We start from the raw sequence: 17,428 nt of genomic DNA, 5'->3' as shown, positions 1-17,428 counted from the left end.
TCAATCCCAGTTTTTAACAGATGGGGAAATTTGTCACCAGAGAAGGGAAGCAATTTGCCCAAAGTCAAACACACAGTATGATAGAAATGTGATCTAAACTCAGGTCTTCTGATTCCAAAGCCTGCACTGTCACTGAGTTGGCGGGTCAGCCCTTTCTTCTCCTTTTTTAAATCTTTAGTGAGAGTTGAAGTTCACATCACTGTTCACTAGTGATGATCCTAAGGTTTCTTACTGAATAATGGAAGAGGGATATTGTGGTCATTGTTGTTGAGAAGTTCAGTGTTTGTATGGTGGTGCGGCTGAAGTGTTGGACTGGGAGTCGGGAGAACTTGAATTCAGATTCTGATACTTACTAGCAGTGAGTTCAAGGACAAATCAGTTTCTCTCCTGCTATCTTCTCCAGTGTAATCCAGTGGGAAGAACACTGGTTTGGCAGTCAAAGAAGAGACATTTAAATCTTTGCTCCCTATGTGACTTGGGACAAGTCATTTAGCCACCTTAAGCCAAAGTTTTCTTAGCTATAAAATGAGTATGTAGGCAAGATGACCTCTGGAATTGTCTCTCAATTTGTGATCCCATGATCCATAATAACTCTTTTTTATAGGTGTAATGTGCAAGCATCCAATGAAATAACATCCAAAAATATCCCTTTGCAAACCTTAAAGTGCTATAAAAATTATAATTATCCTTATTATTATTATTACTATTACTATTTATGATCTAAAATATTTAAAATGGATACCTCTCACATGTGGTTTCAGTTAATCAGAAGATTTTATTCTCTGAGTATTATGGGTAAATGGAAGGGTCTTCCTTCCTTCTCCCCTCCTTCCCTCTGTTTCTTCTTCCCCTCTATCTTCCTTCTTCCCTTTCTTGAAGCTTCCCTCCCTTCATCCTTCTCTTCCAACCCCCCTCCCTTCCTCCTCCCCCCTCCCTCCTTTTCCTTTTTTAGGGGGTGCTATTTTCATGGTCAGATTGTTAGGTATTTAAATATTTTAATTGGATTTTTAGATACAGTATTCAAAATGTGGTGCTATAGATTGACCTCAACTTTGGGTAATGAATGTTCCAGGCTGCTTGTCTCCATCTGTCCCTGCAGTTTCAGTATTTTTGTGTGATAGTCAGCAGCTTTGAAAATTTTGGTTGTTATGTCTCTTATGTGCATCTCTCAATCCTGAGATGATAATGAAAGCAGCCCATCTTATTTTCATATCGAGTCCAATCTGACAAGCATTTATTTAGTACCTACTATGTACAGGATATGGTAGGTTGCAGAATGCAGGCATACACAAATATGTCTACATACACACATACAATTCTGGGCTTCTTTTGGGAAATGAAACCCACATGATTATTTAAAGATGAAGAAAGAGCCCTGATAACAGGGGAGATGGGAAAGGCTTCCTGAAGTAAGCAGTGTATTGGTTGATTAAAGGAAATAGTGGACTCTTAAAAGCTGCTGAGGAAAGGAGGAGGACATCGATTTCAAAATACTATCAAAATAAAAACAAAAACTTTATGAGGAAGAAATTATATCACATTAATGAGATTTTGAAAATCAAATCTCTTTTAAAGATATTTTATTGTACACATTCTCCTTCTCCTTCCCCCCTCCAGCAGCACCCCCACATTGCTATTAAGTTGAAAAGAAATAGTTAAGCCTAAAGAATATTGTCTTAACAGCATGACCCTGCATTCTCATCATTTGCTTGAGAGATGGCAGACCCCAGAGTGAAGGCCCCAGGAGAGCAGAATCGGAGGAGATTTCTGCTGGTACTGGAGTCAATCCTTGCTGACTCAGGGTGCAGAAGGAGATGGATGTTTTTTGCACACAGCCAATGTGCGAATTTGTTTTGCTTGACTTTGCATATTTATTATAAGGATTTTCTTTGTCTTTTTTTTTTTTAGTGAGAAGGGGAGGTAGGAGAGAGAGAGAAAATAGATTTTGGTTAATTGAAAAATAATTAAATTGAAAATAAACATTGCTGTCATTTCCTGGTAACTACCCCCTCCAAAACTAAGAACCCTCTTTTGTGGCAAGGACATTCAGTTAAGCAAGCCAAATGACACACTGGCTGAATCTGATGATGTATGCCTTATTTTTACACATCTACTCATATTTTATTACCTCTCTGAAAAGAAGCAAAATTCATGCTTTCACTGTTCAGCTTCTGAAGTCACCATTGGTCATTTTAGTGATCAGGATTCTGGTGTCTCTCGTGTTTTCCTATAGTTATTAGGTGAGTTGTTCTGGTTCTACTTAATTTTCTCTGCATACCTATTGGAATAATCAGGTCATTCAGTTCCAGAAGCATTAATTAGGAGCCTTCTGTATCCTCAACTCTGAAATACAAAGACAAAGGGAAGAAAACCCTCAAAGGGCTTACCTTCTTCTGGGAGAGTTTCTTGGCAGCTTAATCAAAGTTTTTCTTAATAGGAAGGGTGTTTATAACCCAGACATCCAGCTTTATTGTATACTCTTTTTTCAGCAGATGCCTCTTTGCTACAGTTGTACCTCCTCCTCTTTTGGTAGAGAAGGTGGGAAAGTATCTATGTTTTCAGCCACACAAGCCTGAGAATATTAAATCATGCTTACCTGGAGAGGGCTTAACAACTTGGAATGGCTTGCCACTCATTAACCTTTGGAAAACTAAATGGGACTATGTTCTGCCCAACCGTGATGAATGTGAGGGAAAAATCTGATTGCCTAGAACATGCCAAAAATTGCTTATGCCTGTTTCTCAGCAGCATGTGATAGCCCTAGGAGAGGCCAGGTCTATTTGGGATAATGCATCACCAGGAATTCTGAGTGAGAATGTATGGAGGGTTCAGTCAAAATCCATCACTCCAAACATTAGAAGATCCCTGGGCACAGGGCCCCAGCGACAAGAGCCAGAGCTATCATTTTCACATGAGATTTCATTCCTGGACAAGTTCCTTTCCATCAGGAATCAGCAACTTAGTGCTTTCAAAAATCTTTTTTTTTAAATAGAAGAGAATAGAGAGGAATTGTCAAATAGACTAGTCTGAATTCTCCTTGATACTGTGAAGCAGGCACTAGGTTGCCAAGCAACAACACTGTCGATTTTCAGATGTGGGAAAATAAATCTCTTAAAAAAAAATTCAGGAAGCTTTATGTCTGAGTAGTGAGCGACTGTTCAATATAGAAGTCACTGCTCCATAGCCAGTATTTCAACAAATGCCCAGCTATTCCCCCCACCAAGAATTTGCAGGAAAGATGGTTCTTTTGGTCTCCCTCTGTAATCTTCTTTTCCAGTCATGTTCTCCTTTGTAAACCCTTATGTTTTCTGGGGCTTCTAAAAAGCTAGGCTAGGAGCACTTAGAAATCAAAAAACATTTCAAATCCTTTTAAAGAGTAGAATGATGAGGAACAGTGTCATCTCCTTTATTTCTACATAAAAATATAAGTTCTGCTTTTTTTTTTTTTAACCAAACCAGAAATCCTCTTTTTTTCAGATGAAGGGATATGTTCCTGGAGAAGAGAAATCTTAATGGAGGATATTCAGGCAGTCTTCCAAAAATGGATTGAAGGTGGACAGATTTAGAATCTACTTTAAGAAGAGTTATTAAATTTTAGAGCTGTTCCAAAGAAGAATTAAAGACAGTGGATAGAATACTGGATCTGGAGTCAGGAAAACCTGAGTTCAAATCTTGCCTCAGACTGTTCTTCCTAACTGTATGTCTTGGACAAGTCAAGAAACCCTCAGACACCTCAATTTCATCATCTGTGAAATGGGGGAAATGATAGGTCTTACCTCCCAGGGTTGTTGTGAGAATCAAATGAGATAATATTTGTAAAGTCCTTTGCAAATCTCAAGGCACTATATAAATGCTAATTATTATTATTCAGTATTATTAGGAATAGATTGCCTTAGTGTGGTGGTGAGTAAATTATATTGCTGGAGATCTTTAGGAGGAATTTGGACATTTGATTGTTTGTTAAGACTTTTGTAGAGAATATTCCTAAAAGAGCAAAATATAATGAAAAGAGCCCAGAGTGAGAGAACTTGAATTTAAATCCTACTTCTGCTGCATACTACTTATTTGACCTTATAATTTAATTTTGCAAGTAATTTAACATCTGAATCTCATTTTCCTTATCTATGAAATCAAGGTGTCCTACTAGATGACCTCTGAAGTGTCTTTTCTACCAGTTCTAAATTTGTGGTCTTTTGTTTTAGGCAGAAATTGGCTAAATGACTTCTATGTTGACATCAATTAAAAACAGTTATCACTGGGCATGATGATCTTAGGGGTATATGCTAGTGGTCTCTGCTGCTAGAGAGGCTGAGGCTGGTAGATCTCTTGAGGTCTGGAGGTCTGAGTTACAGTGGGGTCGTATCTTATTGAGTGTCTGCACTGAATTACCTATATGGTAAGCCTCCAGAAGTAGCTGCCTAAGAAAAGGTGACCCAGAGCAGGTTAATCAGTATTGGTGTTGCAGGAACTGTATGAATATAACTGCAAAATATTTTTCACAGAAATAAAGTCAGATCTAAACCAATGGAAATTAATAATTGTTTATGGGTAGACTGAGCCAATATAATAAAATAACAGTTTTATATAAATGAATCTACTTTGTCAGTGCCATAACAATCAGACTACCAAAATTATTATTATTTTATTTACCAAAGTTATTATTATTTTATATAGTAAGAAAAAATCATAATAAATATCATGTGGAAGAAAGGACAAGAATAACAAGAGAATCAATGAAAAATGTAAAAGAAGGGGGTCTGAGAGTGCCAGATTTCAAACTGTAAAGCAGTAATAAAGTATTCTAATGCTAAGAAATAGAGTGGTGGATCAGTGGAATAGATTAGATATATAATATATTATGACAAATGATCATAGTAATCTAGTATATGATAAACTCAAAGATGCAGGATTTTGGGACAAAAGTCTCATTTTTTTTACAAAAAATACTGGGAAAACTGGAAACCATTATTGCAGGAGACTAGGTATAGATTAATATTTTATACTATAAAAATGCTAAGATAAGGTCAAAATTGGTACATGATTTAGACAAAAAGGGTGATACCAATAAGCAGATTGGAAGAGAATGGAATAGTTTACCTGTCAGATCCATGGATAAGGGAAGAAATTAGAACCAAACAAGATATAATAAATATAAAATATATAATTTTGAATGAATGAAATTAAGAAGTTTTTATACAAACAAAAACAATGCAACCAAAATTAGAAGGAAAGCATAAAAATGAAAAAGAAACTTACACAATGTATTTCTGACAAAGGCTTCATTTTGCAAATATATAGAGAACTGAGTCCAATTTAAAAGAATACAAGTCATTCCCTAATTTATAGATGGTCAAAAGATATGAACAGGCAGTTTCAGACAAAGAAATTGAAGTTATCTGTAGTCATATGAAAAATGCTCTAAATCACTATTGTTTAGCTAAATGCAAATGAAAACAACTCTTAGATACTGCTTCACACTTATTGGATTGGCTAATATGACAAATCTTATTGCTTTCTATCCCAATATTCTAACAGTATAAACTGGGTTTATATTCCTGATATATTTTTTTTAAAGGGAAAAGGATCTACTTATACAGAAATATTTATAACTGCTCTTTTTATAGTAAAGAATTTGAAATCGAAGGAATTCCCATTAGTTGTGGTGTTTGTTTGTGATAGAATATTATTATACTATAAGAAATGACATGCAGGATGATTTTAGAAAAACCTGGAAAGACTTACATGAACTAATGCGAAGTTAAAAACCAGGAAAGCATTATACACTGAAATAGAAATATTATGTGATGAAGAATGACTTAGCTAATCTCAACATTTCAATGATCCAGGGCAATTTCAAAGTACTCATGATGAAAAAGTTATCCATGTCTGAATACAGATTGAAGTCCACTATTTTTTTCCTTCCTTCCTTCCTTCCTTCCTTCCTTCCTTCCTTCCTTCCTTCCTTCCTTCCTTCCTTCCTTCCTTCCTTCCTTCCTTCCTTCCTTCCTTCCCAAAATGACTAGCATGAAACTATTTTACATGATTTCACATGGATAATCTATATTATATTACTTACCATTGGACCTCAATACTTTATTTTTTTAGGTTTTCCAAGGCAGTTAAGTGGCTTGCCCAAGGCCACACAGCTAGGTAATTATTAAGTGTCTGAGGCCAGATTTGAACCCAGGTACTCCTGACTCCAGGGCCAGTGCTCTATTCACTGTGCCACCTAACCGCCCCGGACCTCAATACTTTAGAAAATGTTAAAAACTGGTTTAGCATGTTATTGGAGAAAATAACATGTTATTTTTTAAAAATCATGATTGGGATTGATTAGTGAGTGAGTATCTGCTGTACTTATAACCTGGACAAGATGGGAAAACTCAATTAAAAAACAAAAACAAAACATAAAACAGTTACCAATATCTACTGTATTCAAGGCAATGTGCTAGGATGGTAGATCTAAAGACAAAAATGTAACAGTTCCTGCTTGTAGGGGTCCTATATTCCACTGGAAAAAAATCTTTCAGATATTAAGAGAAACACTTGATTATTTCATCTCATCATTGTCTTCTGTGGGGCAAGCAATAGAAGTATAATCCCCTTCCTCATGGAATCATCTGTAAAAGGGAAAACTCATCCAGCAGAGCTATCCAAAAATGTACTGAGTTGCCTCCAAAGCAGTAGTAAGTTCCCTAAAGGATCATAGGATTTGGAACTGGAAGAACTTAGAGATCATCCAATTCAACCTCATCTCATTTTCATGAAAGATATTTAAACCAGAATGTTTGAGGGAAGATTCTTATTCAGGTAAGGGACACCCTTGACAGGTCCAGAAATTCTATACCTCAATGATCATCCTTATCTTGGATTTGAAGACATATATCCCTTTCTCACTTTATTTCCTTTTGCATTCTTCAGTAATGGGAGGAGGATGTGTATATTTGGATACTTGGCATCTATGTGACCCTTGTGTCACACTTGTCTGGGACATGAAGAGCTCATATTTCTTTATAGGGATGTCACACTTCTTTTGGCTCCAGCCTCCGCCCAGAAACCTGAGAAGGTCTCAGATTTGGACAGTTCATTCACCTGGCACAAACTCCCATTTATAATTGCAGTAGCTGTAGCAAAAGGAAGTTTTGTTGATAGAAAAGAAAAAGAAATCTACAAACATCATATTTTGCAGTAAAACTGTAATTTCAGTCACCCAACTGTTTGAAAGTCAATGGCACAGACTTTGCAAACCATAAAACACAATATAAATGCTAGCTATAGTTTCCTTTCAGAGAGCAGAACTAGGTCAATGAATGGAAGTTATACTTTCTAATAATTAGACTAGTAATGAAGTATCTGTTTTGTTAGGTAATGAGCTTCTATTGCTAGAGGTATTTAAGCAGAGATTGGATGTGCTCTCTGGGGTGCTGTGGAAGGGATTCTTGTCTTATGTGGAATGTCAGTCTAGGTGGCCTTCGAAGTTAACTGCTGACCCCAAAATTCTATGCTTCTGTCATCCTCCTTGTGGTTAGGGATTATTGTAACCTTATTCCAGCTTTGATGCCCTTTCAACTATTTGACATTAGGGTTAGAAATGAGTCAATCAAGAACCTTTTAATTAAATGCTCCTCCTTTTTTTTTCTTTCTTTCTTTCTCTCTCCTCTCTTTCTTCTTTTCCTTTTTGTCCCTGTCTTCCTCTCTCTCCCTGCTTTTCCCCCTCCCTTACTCTCTCTCTCCTTCTCTCCTCTCACTTTCTCTGTCTGCTATCAGTTATCTCTCTTCTCATTGAAAATCAGATAAACAGAGTAGATGAAGAGTAGCCTGCTTTTGTTTTAAGGATTGATAAGGCACCATAGTTACTTGCTTCTCCTTAGATAGTAATAGGTACTTAACACAGTCTCTGTGATTTCACTGGCATAGAGAACTCTCAGAAGAGAAGACTCTTTACTTGCAGGTCATCATCTTTTCTGTGATCTATAGTTTTAAAAAATTGCCTAGAGCTTCTAAACAATATGTAAAGATCCCTGCCAGCACACATTGATTTAGAAAACCACATTATCTATGTTTTATTATAATTTTATTCATTTTGTCAAATGTTTCCCATCTACATTTTAATTTGATTTGACAATTTTTAAGGCAGTATTGTGGTGTTTGATACCCCTGGCTGAGAGTCTGAGATGTTTAGTAACACCCCTTAGGGACATATGTGTCAGAGACCACATGAAAATAGAAGGCGCTATTGTGACTTTTAATATTGTAGGTGCTTAATAGATTTTGGTTGAATAGTTAAATTATCCATGTTCCATTTCTCCCAAAGCAGGTTAGGAGATGTGAAAGAAAGGTAGTTTGGAATCTTCTGTTCAGCTGAGGCTTTGAGAGCTTTACAGAAAATGGGATTCTAGGAGAATAGGACTAGGTGCCTTCCAGTCACTCTCTCCCATCAAATTCTTCAGTTTTCTGTTGTATAAAATGATGTGATAGTTTCCTGTGGCCTCCCTCCTTCAACAGTGTGTTCAGATAAACTTGTCTTGTAATAGGGATTTGAATCCTCAGAAGAAAAGCCTTATATAGGTAAACATCAAGAGGTGTTCTTATTATGTGGAAGAGAGAACAGACTTCTTTATTATGACAGAGGGCAGAATGAGAGTGAATAGTTAGAACTTATAGGGAAACATTATCTCAATGTAAGAAAGAAATTTATAACTATTTTAACTCTTGACTGGACTGACTTCCAGTTTCCAGAGCTATTTGAGCAGAGCAGAGGTCAGGGAAGTTATAAAACCAGACTGGCTTTGCCTTATGTGTAAGCTTGGGTTAGGTGACCTCTGTAATTCCTTCCAAATTCTTTGACCAAATCTTCATGAAATAAATTTCAATACTAGGAAATCAACAAGTCATAAAACAAAGGTACATCTATGTAACTTTTTAATTAAAAGAAGAAAATGTTTACTCTAGTTTCTTAAAATCAATTGAAATATACTATGCATATTTTACAGAGGACTCAGTTGATATTGAAAGAATTAATAGTTCTATGAATTGCAACTTATTTATCAGTATAAGGCCATTCTGAAAATAATGTACTTGCTGTAGGGGGCATGTAATGAATAACAATTTTGCATCCCTTTGTAGAATATAGAATGCCTTCCTTTTTCTATGTGTTTTGAATGGCACATTTGTCTTTTCTTAAAAAAATATTTTTATCAAATTTATTTTTTTATCATCACTTACATTTTACAAAACGTCCTTCTCAGTCTTTGTCCGAGAAAGTCATTCTTTATAACAAAGAATAAAAAGGGAAAAAAGAAAAGTCAGCAAAACCAACTAACATATTGAAAAGTTCTGCAGTATGCAGTACCCAGTACTCATAGTCCTGAAATTTTTCAAAGAAAAGCAAAGGTCAAAGGTCCTGGGAGCTTGAATCAAGAACTTTTTTTCTGGATAAAATTCCCTATAGCAAGCAGAGACATTCATCTTGTTAAATTTGAAATGATGCTCCAATTTTCTTAAATGTGGGGTCATTCTCTTTTACTGTCATTTAAAAAATCACTATTGTGGTAATTACATAATTAAAAAATTTGTAAAAAAAGTTTGGAACATTTGAAAAACTAAATTTGAAGCAATTTAGTCATTAGGGTTTTGGAGAATATGTGTCTTTGAATTTGCTCTTTTTGTACATCTTTGATTTGTTCTTTCCATCCTGGGATCATCTCAAGGAGACCTCTGAAGGGTGAGATTACTCATAAATGGGCATTCTAGATGGAGGCACAAAGATGGAGAAATGGATTGCTTATTTATAAAGCAGTCTCAAGACTTTTCTCTCTCCTGGTAGTGCCATCTTCCACTTCCCCTTAGTTTGCTTCTCAGAATCAATATAACATTTGAATCTCCTTTATGAAAAATCAGTGAATCTCAATAGATTGCTTAGAAAATCAGAATTGTCTTTTATGAATAAATATTCAATATCATTCTTTCTTCCTCCTTTTTTCCCTTTTCCTTCCTCTTTTAGAAATTCCCTCATCCTATAAGATGGAAGAGCCTGCCTGTTGATGACTAATGTCACTCATTTTGTTGGTATTCAGTGTGTAAGAGAAGAAATAATCAAAAGCTTTTTTCTATCCACTGGTTAATAATAGGGTAGGGGAAATCCTCCAAGGCTGATTGTCTCAAATGACCACTTTCCTTGTGCTCTTTTTGGCTCACATTTCTCCCTCAGATGGTTCACTTCTGACATGGAACCCAAATGGAAACTTTTTTTTTTGGAAACTAACCCTCTTTTAGATGAAAGCCTTCAAAATACCACCCCCCTGCTCTCATCTTCTCACTGCTCTTTCTCTAAATTTATTCTTTTTGCCCGGTAACTTCCCCCTTTTCTTTTATACTCCCCATATTTCTCCTTTGTTAGATTTAATTAGCTTTTTATACATGTAGCAGTTAAGTGGTATAGTGGTTAGAACTTTAGATTTGGTGTTAGAAATGTTTGGGTTCACATCCTGACCAAGTCACTTAAACTTTTTTGCCTCAGTTTCCTTGTCTGTTAGATGGAGATGGTAATAGCTCCTCCCTCCTAAGGCTTGTTGTGAGGATAAAATACAATAATCTATGTAAAACAGTAGGCAGAATTTGAAGTGTCATATAAATTCTAGCTACTGTTTTTAGCAATTAAACATTGCAGTCTTCGTGGAGTCCCACAGAGGAACCTAATCTTTAGTGTTGTCGTTTGGTTATTAGTATCTAGGTGGCAGTGTGGTGTAATGTAAAGAACTTTGGCCACCAAGACCCATGATCTGGGATCAGATTCTCACATATCTGTAAAACTTTTGGAAAGTTTCCTTCCTTCTCTCCTCTTTAGAACAACATGGGAGATAAGTATTTTGGCAACTCTATTTGGAATGTTTCTGTTTTGATGATGGTTAGAGGCAGAAGGCCCAGAGATAATGAAATTAAGGTATGTAAAACAAACAACAGGAGAAGATACAAATTATAGATAATGTATGGGTCCTCTGAAGTGGAGTTAATAATCTAGGAGACTGAGACAGACCAAAGAGACAGAATGTATAGCATTATATGACATACATAGATCATAGATGCCATCACCCCTTTACTTCTGACCCTGCTTCTCAAATCCCTGATGATACAATCATGTATTTTTGAAGGTCACATTGTTCTATGCATGCAGAAAGATTTTCCTTCCCTCAAGAAGTTTACTTTCTAAAGGGGGAAGACTTGACTAAGATAACCACCCAATCTCTCTTTGTCCTACCTCATTCTTCCCTTCTAGTTCTTAGATGCCTTGGTAGTTGAAGCTGTAGGTATGGGAGGTAGCATAAATCTTGGCTGACTGTTTGATGTGGGTGGTAAACAGTCCCTATGGCAGTCAGAACCATTTATTAAGTTTCTGCTATGTGCTAAGCACTGTGTTGGATTAGATTCCATAGTATCATAGTAACAGTTTAGGGTAATCCATACTGAACAGGAATCTTCCCTAGTTGCTCCAAGTGATCATCTAACCTGGAGGTAATGGAGTGCCATGGAAAAAAATACCATCTTTGGCATCAGATGACTTGAATTCAAATATCACTACTCATTGCTACTATTTAAGTGACCTTGGCTATCCTGGCCCTCAGTTTCTTCATCTGTAAGAAGAAGAATACTGTAAAGGCTGAGTTGAACTAATTATATCCAGTCTTTCCTAAGGAACAAGAAAGATCAATTTAACAACATTTTGAAGGTTAGTGCACCAAAGGAGAGATTGGAATTGGGAAGACCTCTAAGGAGGGAAGAGATATTGCAATATTCTAAGTGTTAACAGGAACTTTACTAGGATGGTGATCATAGAGATGAATTTGGAAGAAGTTGATAAATGGTTGGCAGTAAGAGGTAAGAAGGAAAAGTCTGATAACCTCAAGGTGATTTACAGACAGCTTGAGAAAATGTAGGGGGAGGGGGTAGAACAGCCATGGTATACAGTTATAGCTTGTTCATCGAATCTAGACTGACTCAATTTAATATATAAATTGATGGATCTCTTGACAAAAAAGTAAGGCCCTTTCTGAATGATTCTCAGGGATAACCTGAGTTTTGGGGCAAAAAATGTTCCTTTTAAAGCCATCTAAGCCTTGAATAGGTTGTATTTTCCAAAAATTACACAACCAGAACTTTGTTAATTCTCTTCTATTTCAGTCAGATGAGATATGATACCTTATTAAAAACTGTAGTGGAAAGAGACTTTGAAATTAAGAAATTTGGGCTCAAATCTCAGCTCAACCTCTTAACAACTCACATGACCTTGTGAGCCTGAGTGTTCTTATTTGTAAAATGAGGATCATATTTGTCCTCACTTCTTGCAAGCTGTTGTGAAGAAATGTGAGCAGCAACAACAGGAGGTCAGGTTGATATAAGTATTTTTTCCAACACCTTGCCTCCTTGGTTCTCATGGTGATATGAGATGAGTGCTGTAATTTTATAGATAGGGAAAAGCTGGAGCATAGACAGCTACCATGATTTTCCCAAGGTCACCCAGTGAATTGGTGTTTGAGGTGAGATGCAAACCCCCAGATTTCCTGTGCTCTATCAACTCTGATACACCTTGTTGCCCACCCCAGGGCAGAGCAGAATGAGACAATGTATTCCTAACTATTCCTTTGAGCTTGGAGGCAGGGGAGTCGTTAATAGACTTAGAGGATTTACTTTCTATAGGAACAAACTATGTCACTGCTGTTTATTTATTCTGTTAGCATTTATTGGGCACCTGTCTTCCATGACCTTGGGAGAGAACATGGAAGAACAGGGAGTGTCTTCCTCTAGAAACTTACTGTTTTGCTGGGAAGATGGGATGCCCAAGAATTCGATCACGTGTGGATATAACCTGTCAAAAAATTCTTTATTGCATGACACTATTGTCGGGCTACTTACTGCCTCTGTAGACTTGGGGAGGGCAAGATTTTCTACACCAGGTATTCTTAATAACAGTATTGGCTGACTTCAGTTAGAAGTAGAATTGGCAGAAAAATGCTGATGTGTGTCTGTCTTAATCTGTGGAAGTAAGACCAGAAATCCTTGTGTTTGATTTTTGAAGGTCAAGGGCTTTCTCTAGTCCCCCAAACCTTGCATACCAGAGAAGAGTTGTGTGCCCTAGAAAATTCTTCTTATTAATTATTACACAGCTGGTCTGCTATTTGTAATTATTATTACTCATTCTTAATTACCCCAAGTGCACATGGGCTACAATCTGTACATTATGCCAATCCAAGTCTCTAAAGCAATTGGGTGATTAGGCATGTAAATGGTGTCTAATCCTCCATAGATGATAGAGATTCTGTATATGTTTATGTAATGAAGACAAAACAAATGAATTTGCAGTTGTGCCCACTTTTCCCTCTTCATCTATTTTGACTTTATAGCTGAAAATGGAATTTTCTAGGTTTTAATTCAATTCAACAAACTTTTCTAAATCACATATCACATGGGAAGGTATGTAGGAGGGACTGGGGATACAAAGACCAAAGGTATTGTGCTGACTGTTCTGAATTCCGAGACAAAGGTGAAATCATCTCTGTATTTGAACAGTAGTAGGGCTTCTCAACACTTTCTAGTCTCTGCATTCTGTAGTTTTTAGTAAATCTTACTGTGCCTCTAGTCAGTAAGAATATGAGGTAACTTCTGGATTTCCTATGCTTGACTCATTTGAATAAGAAGTTAGGTGGCTCAGTGGACAGAGCACCAGACCTGGAGTCAGGAAGATCTGAGTTCAAATGTGGCCTCAGATATTTACTCACTGTGTAATCCTAGGCAAGTCACTTCACCCTGTTTGCCTCAGTTTCCTCATCTGTAAAATGAACTAGAAAAGGAAATGGCAAGCCCTGATAGGATCTTTATCAAAATCCAAATGGGGTCACAAAGAGTCAGATAAGGCTGAACAGTAATTCCTTTGAATAATGATTGTCTTGTTTCTAATCACTGGATTCAGTACTTCTACATATGAGTCTTCCATATTATGCATTTTTGGGTCCTCTTTCTCTGCATTGAAGTAAGCCATACTTTATTTTTTTATACAAGATTTTATTTATTTTGAGTTTTACAATTTTTCCCCTAATCTTACTTCCCTCCCCCCACAGAAGGTAATTTGCCAGTCTTTACATTGTTTCCATGGTATACATTGATCCAAATTGAGTGTGATGAGAGAGAAATCATATCCTTAAGGAAGAAATATATAAAGTAAAAGAGATAGCAGGATCAGACAATAATTTATCAGTTTTTTTCTAAATTAAAAGTAATAGTCCTTGGTTTTTGTTCAAACTTCACAGTTTTTTCCTCGGGATACAGATGGTATTCTCCATCACAGACAGCCCCAAATTGTGCCTGATTGTTGCACTGATGGAATGATTGAGTCCATCGAGGTGGATCATCACCCCCATGTTGCTCTTAGGATATGCAATGTTCTTCTGGTTTTGCTTATTTCACTCAGCATCAGTTCATGCAAATCCCTCCAGGCTTCCCTGAATTCCTGTCCTTCCTGTTTTCTAATAGAAAAATAGTGAGTGTTCTAGGGTAGCTAGGTGGCGTAGTGGATAAAGCACCGGCCTTAGAGTCAGGAGTACTTGGGTTCAAATCTGGTCTCAGACACTTAATAATTACCTAGCTGTGTGGCCTTGGGCAATCCACTTAACCCCATTTGCCTTGCAAAAACCTAAAAAAAAATAGTGTTCCATGACATACATGTACCACAATTTGTTAAACCATTCCCCAATTGAAGGACATTTACTTGATTTCCAATTCTTTGCTACCACAAACAGGGCTGCTATGAATATTTTTATACAAGTGATGTTTTTACCCTTTTCCATCATCTCTTCAGGGTAAAGATACAGTAGTGGTATTGCTGAATCAAAGGGCATGCACATTTTTGTTGCCCTTTGGGCATAGTTCCAGATTGCTCTCCAGAAAGGTTGGATGAGTTTACAGCTCCACCAACAGTGTATTGGTGTCCCAGATTTCCCACAACCCTTCCAACAATGATCATTGTCCTTTCTGGTTATATTGGCCAGTCTGAGAGGTGTGAGGTGGTATCTCAGAGATGCTTTAATTTGCATTTCTCTAATAAGTAATGATTTGGAGCAACTTTTCATATGACTATGGATTGCTTTGATAGCCTCATCTGTAAATTGCTTTTGCATATATCCTTTGACCATTTGTCAGTTGGGGAATGTCAAACATACTTTAGTAGCAGAGAAAATCCAGGAACAGAGTAACTTCCCAGAAAAAAATAAAATGAGGAAAAGCCTATCTTAACTTTTCTTCTCTTTGTAGCACTTTTAGGACTAGTCATTAATCTAGGTGAGATAGATTTTAAGGTCCTTCATGCCTTATAAAAGTGTGTATGGCATGAAAAAAGTTTTCTAAGAGGCAGATTTGTGGGGATGTAGCTGATAGTTATTTTTTCAAGGGGAGAAATAAGAAAGGTCATCACTATGAAGACCCATGTAAGTTATTTCCACATAAATTTAGTCTAAAGGAGGCACATGGGGGGGAACATTCCCTCGAAGATTCTGTTTAAATAAAGGAAAGACTTCCAAAGTACAAAATACTTATTAAGTTCTCTTTATAGATATATAATAATTATGCATCTGTAAAGAACAGTCCAGTAATCTTGAGACTTAAAGAGGCAGGAAATATGTGTTTTATTGGCACAAACCCTGGTAAACCTCTCAGGCATTCCTATCCAGTCATGAAGAAAAATCCCTGTAGGTCTCCTGCCAATATCTGACTGATATCCAGTTGATGAGAAAATCATTTTCTTCCAATCCTTAATCTTTAATAATTTGACTCATTTGACAAAGTAATTTGACTAAATTTAAAGACTAAATTTGATGGCAGCATCAAATCTCATGGGGGCTTCTGATTTTTCTAGACCAGTAATTTTCTATTTTCTCACCAGTTTCTAAATGTATTGGGTATAGAATATTTATATAAAATATACATCTAAGGAGTAAATTTGGAATTAATTCAAAAAAGTAATTAAAATGACTATATATATATATATATATATACACACACACACATAAGCACAAACACACACATGCACACACACCTTTAGAGAAGGATCTCTTTTTTTAGGACAAAACTGGAAACAAAATAGGTACCCAAGTGAATTATGATACAAGAATATAGGATGCTTATTACATAGCTGTAGGTAATGTTAAATATAGAGAATGTGGGAAGAATTAGACAGATGTAAAGTGAATTAAGCAGAACCAGGAAAACAGTTTATACATTGATAACAATATAAGTGGGAAGAACAACAACAAAACTCTAGATACCATTTAATTAAAAGGAACAAATTTCATCCTAAATGAAAGAACATAAAATGTATTTCTCTCCCTTTTTGGCTAAAGTGGAGTACTCTTGTTGTGGAACATTGTATATACTATTAGAGCCAATTAATATGCTGATTGTTTTTCTGTCATGTTGAACTCTTCATAACTTCATTTGGGGTTTTCTTGGCAAAAAAAATTGGAATGGTTTGACATTTTCTTCTATAGCTTATTTTACAGATGAGGAAACTGAGGCAAATGGGGTTGTGACTTGCCCAGGGTCATACTGCTAGTAATTGTCTGAGACCAGATTTGAACTGAGGAAATAGAATCTTCTCTACTTTAGTCCCATACTCTATCCACTGTGCCATCTAGCTACCCAATGCTTGTTCAGTCATTTCAGCCATTTCTGACTCTTCATGACTCCATTTGAGATTTTCTTTTCTTTTTTTTTGCAAGGCAGTGGGGTTAAGTGGCTTGCCCAAGGCCACACAGCTAGGTAATTATTAAGTATCTGAGGCCAGATTTGAACTCAGGTGCTCCTGACTCCAGGGCCAGTGCTCTATCCACTGTGCCACCTAGCCACCCCCATTTGAGATTTTCTTGACAAAGACACTGAAGTGATTTGCCATTCCTTCTGCAGTTCATTTTATAGATGAGGAAACAGACAAAAAGGGTGAAGTGACTTGCCCAGGGTCACATAGCTTAGCAGTAAGTATCTGAGGTTAGAGATGTACTTTGGTCTTTCTGACCCCAGGCCCAAACACTATCCTCAGCACCACCTTGATGTTCAATATATGTTGCTTACTTTTGTCAAATTGACTTTCTGTGAAGGGTGGAACAGTCATATCTAGAAATAGAGGTTCTGTTAAAATAAAATATATCAATAATTTTTTAAAAAAGAAAACTAAACCAGAAATAAATGAAGAAAAAGTAGTGTCCACAGATGAGAAGGGTAGTGTGGGATAAAGAAAAGAGAAGTGGAGCTGAAGTTGAGAAAGACTCAAGTCATGATACCATTGTGTATACTTAGAATTTGTGTGCCTGCTGGCAAATCACCTGTCCCCTCGGAACCTCTCATATGTGTAAAATGGGGATAATGATCTTTGGTACTTGATGGGGTT

At 36.6% G+C, this 17,428-nt stretch overlaps 1 protein-coding gene and 1 long non-coding RNA gene across 3 annotated transcripts in view; one reads left to right on the top strand and one right to left on the bottom strand.

The window, feature by feature from the left end:
• The window catches only part of ARHGAP10 (Rho GTPase activating protein 10), a 355,007-nt gene that overhangs the window by 254,983 nt on the left and 82,596 nt on the right, over window positions 1-17,428 (top strand). The window lies entirely within an intron of this gene.
• LOC141517804 (uncharacterized) lies at window positions 1,589-11,379 on the bottom strand. Its single transcript, XR_012476989.1, has 3 exons — window positions 11,258-11,379; window positions 2,129-2,343; window positions 1,589-1,893 (listed from the first exon to the last, which is right to left on the bottom strand). It is a non-coding gene; the product is annotated as an uncharacterized LOC141517804 (long non-coding RNA).

This window comes from Macrotis lagotis, chromosome 3, assembly GCF_037893015.1.
Source record: "Macrotis lagotis isolate mMagLag1 chromosome 3, bilby.v1.9.chrom.fasta, whole genome shotgun sequence".
NCBI lineage: Eukaryota > Metazoa > Chordata > Mammalia > Peramelemorphia > Peramelidae > Macrotis > Macrotis lagotis.
The sequence above is the reverse complement of the archived record's forward strand: the minus strand, read 5'-3'. Positions and strand labels throughout refer to the sequence as shown.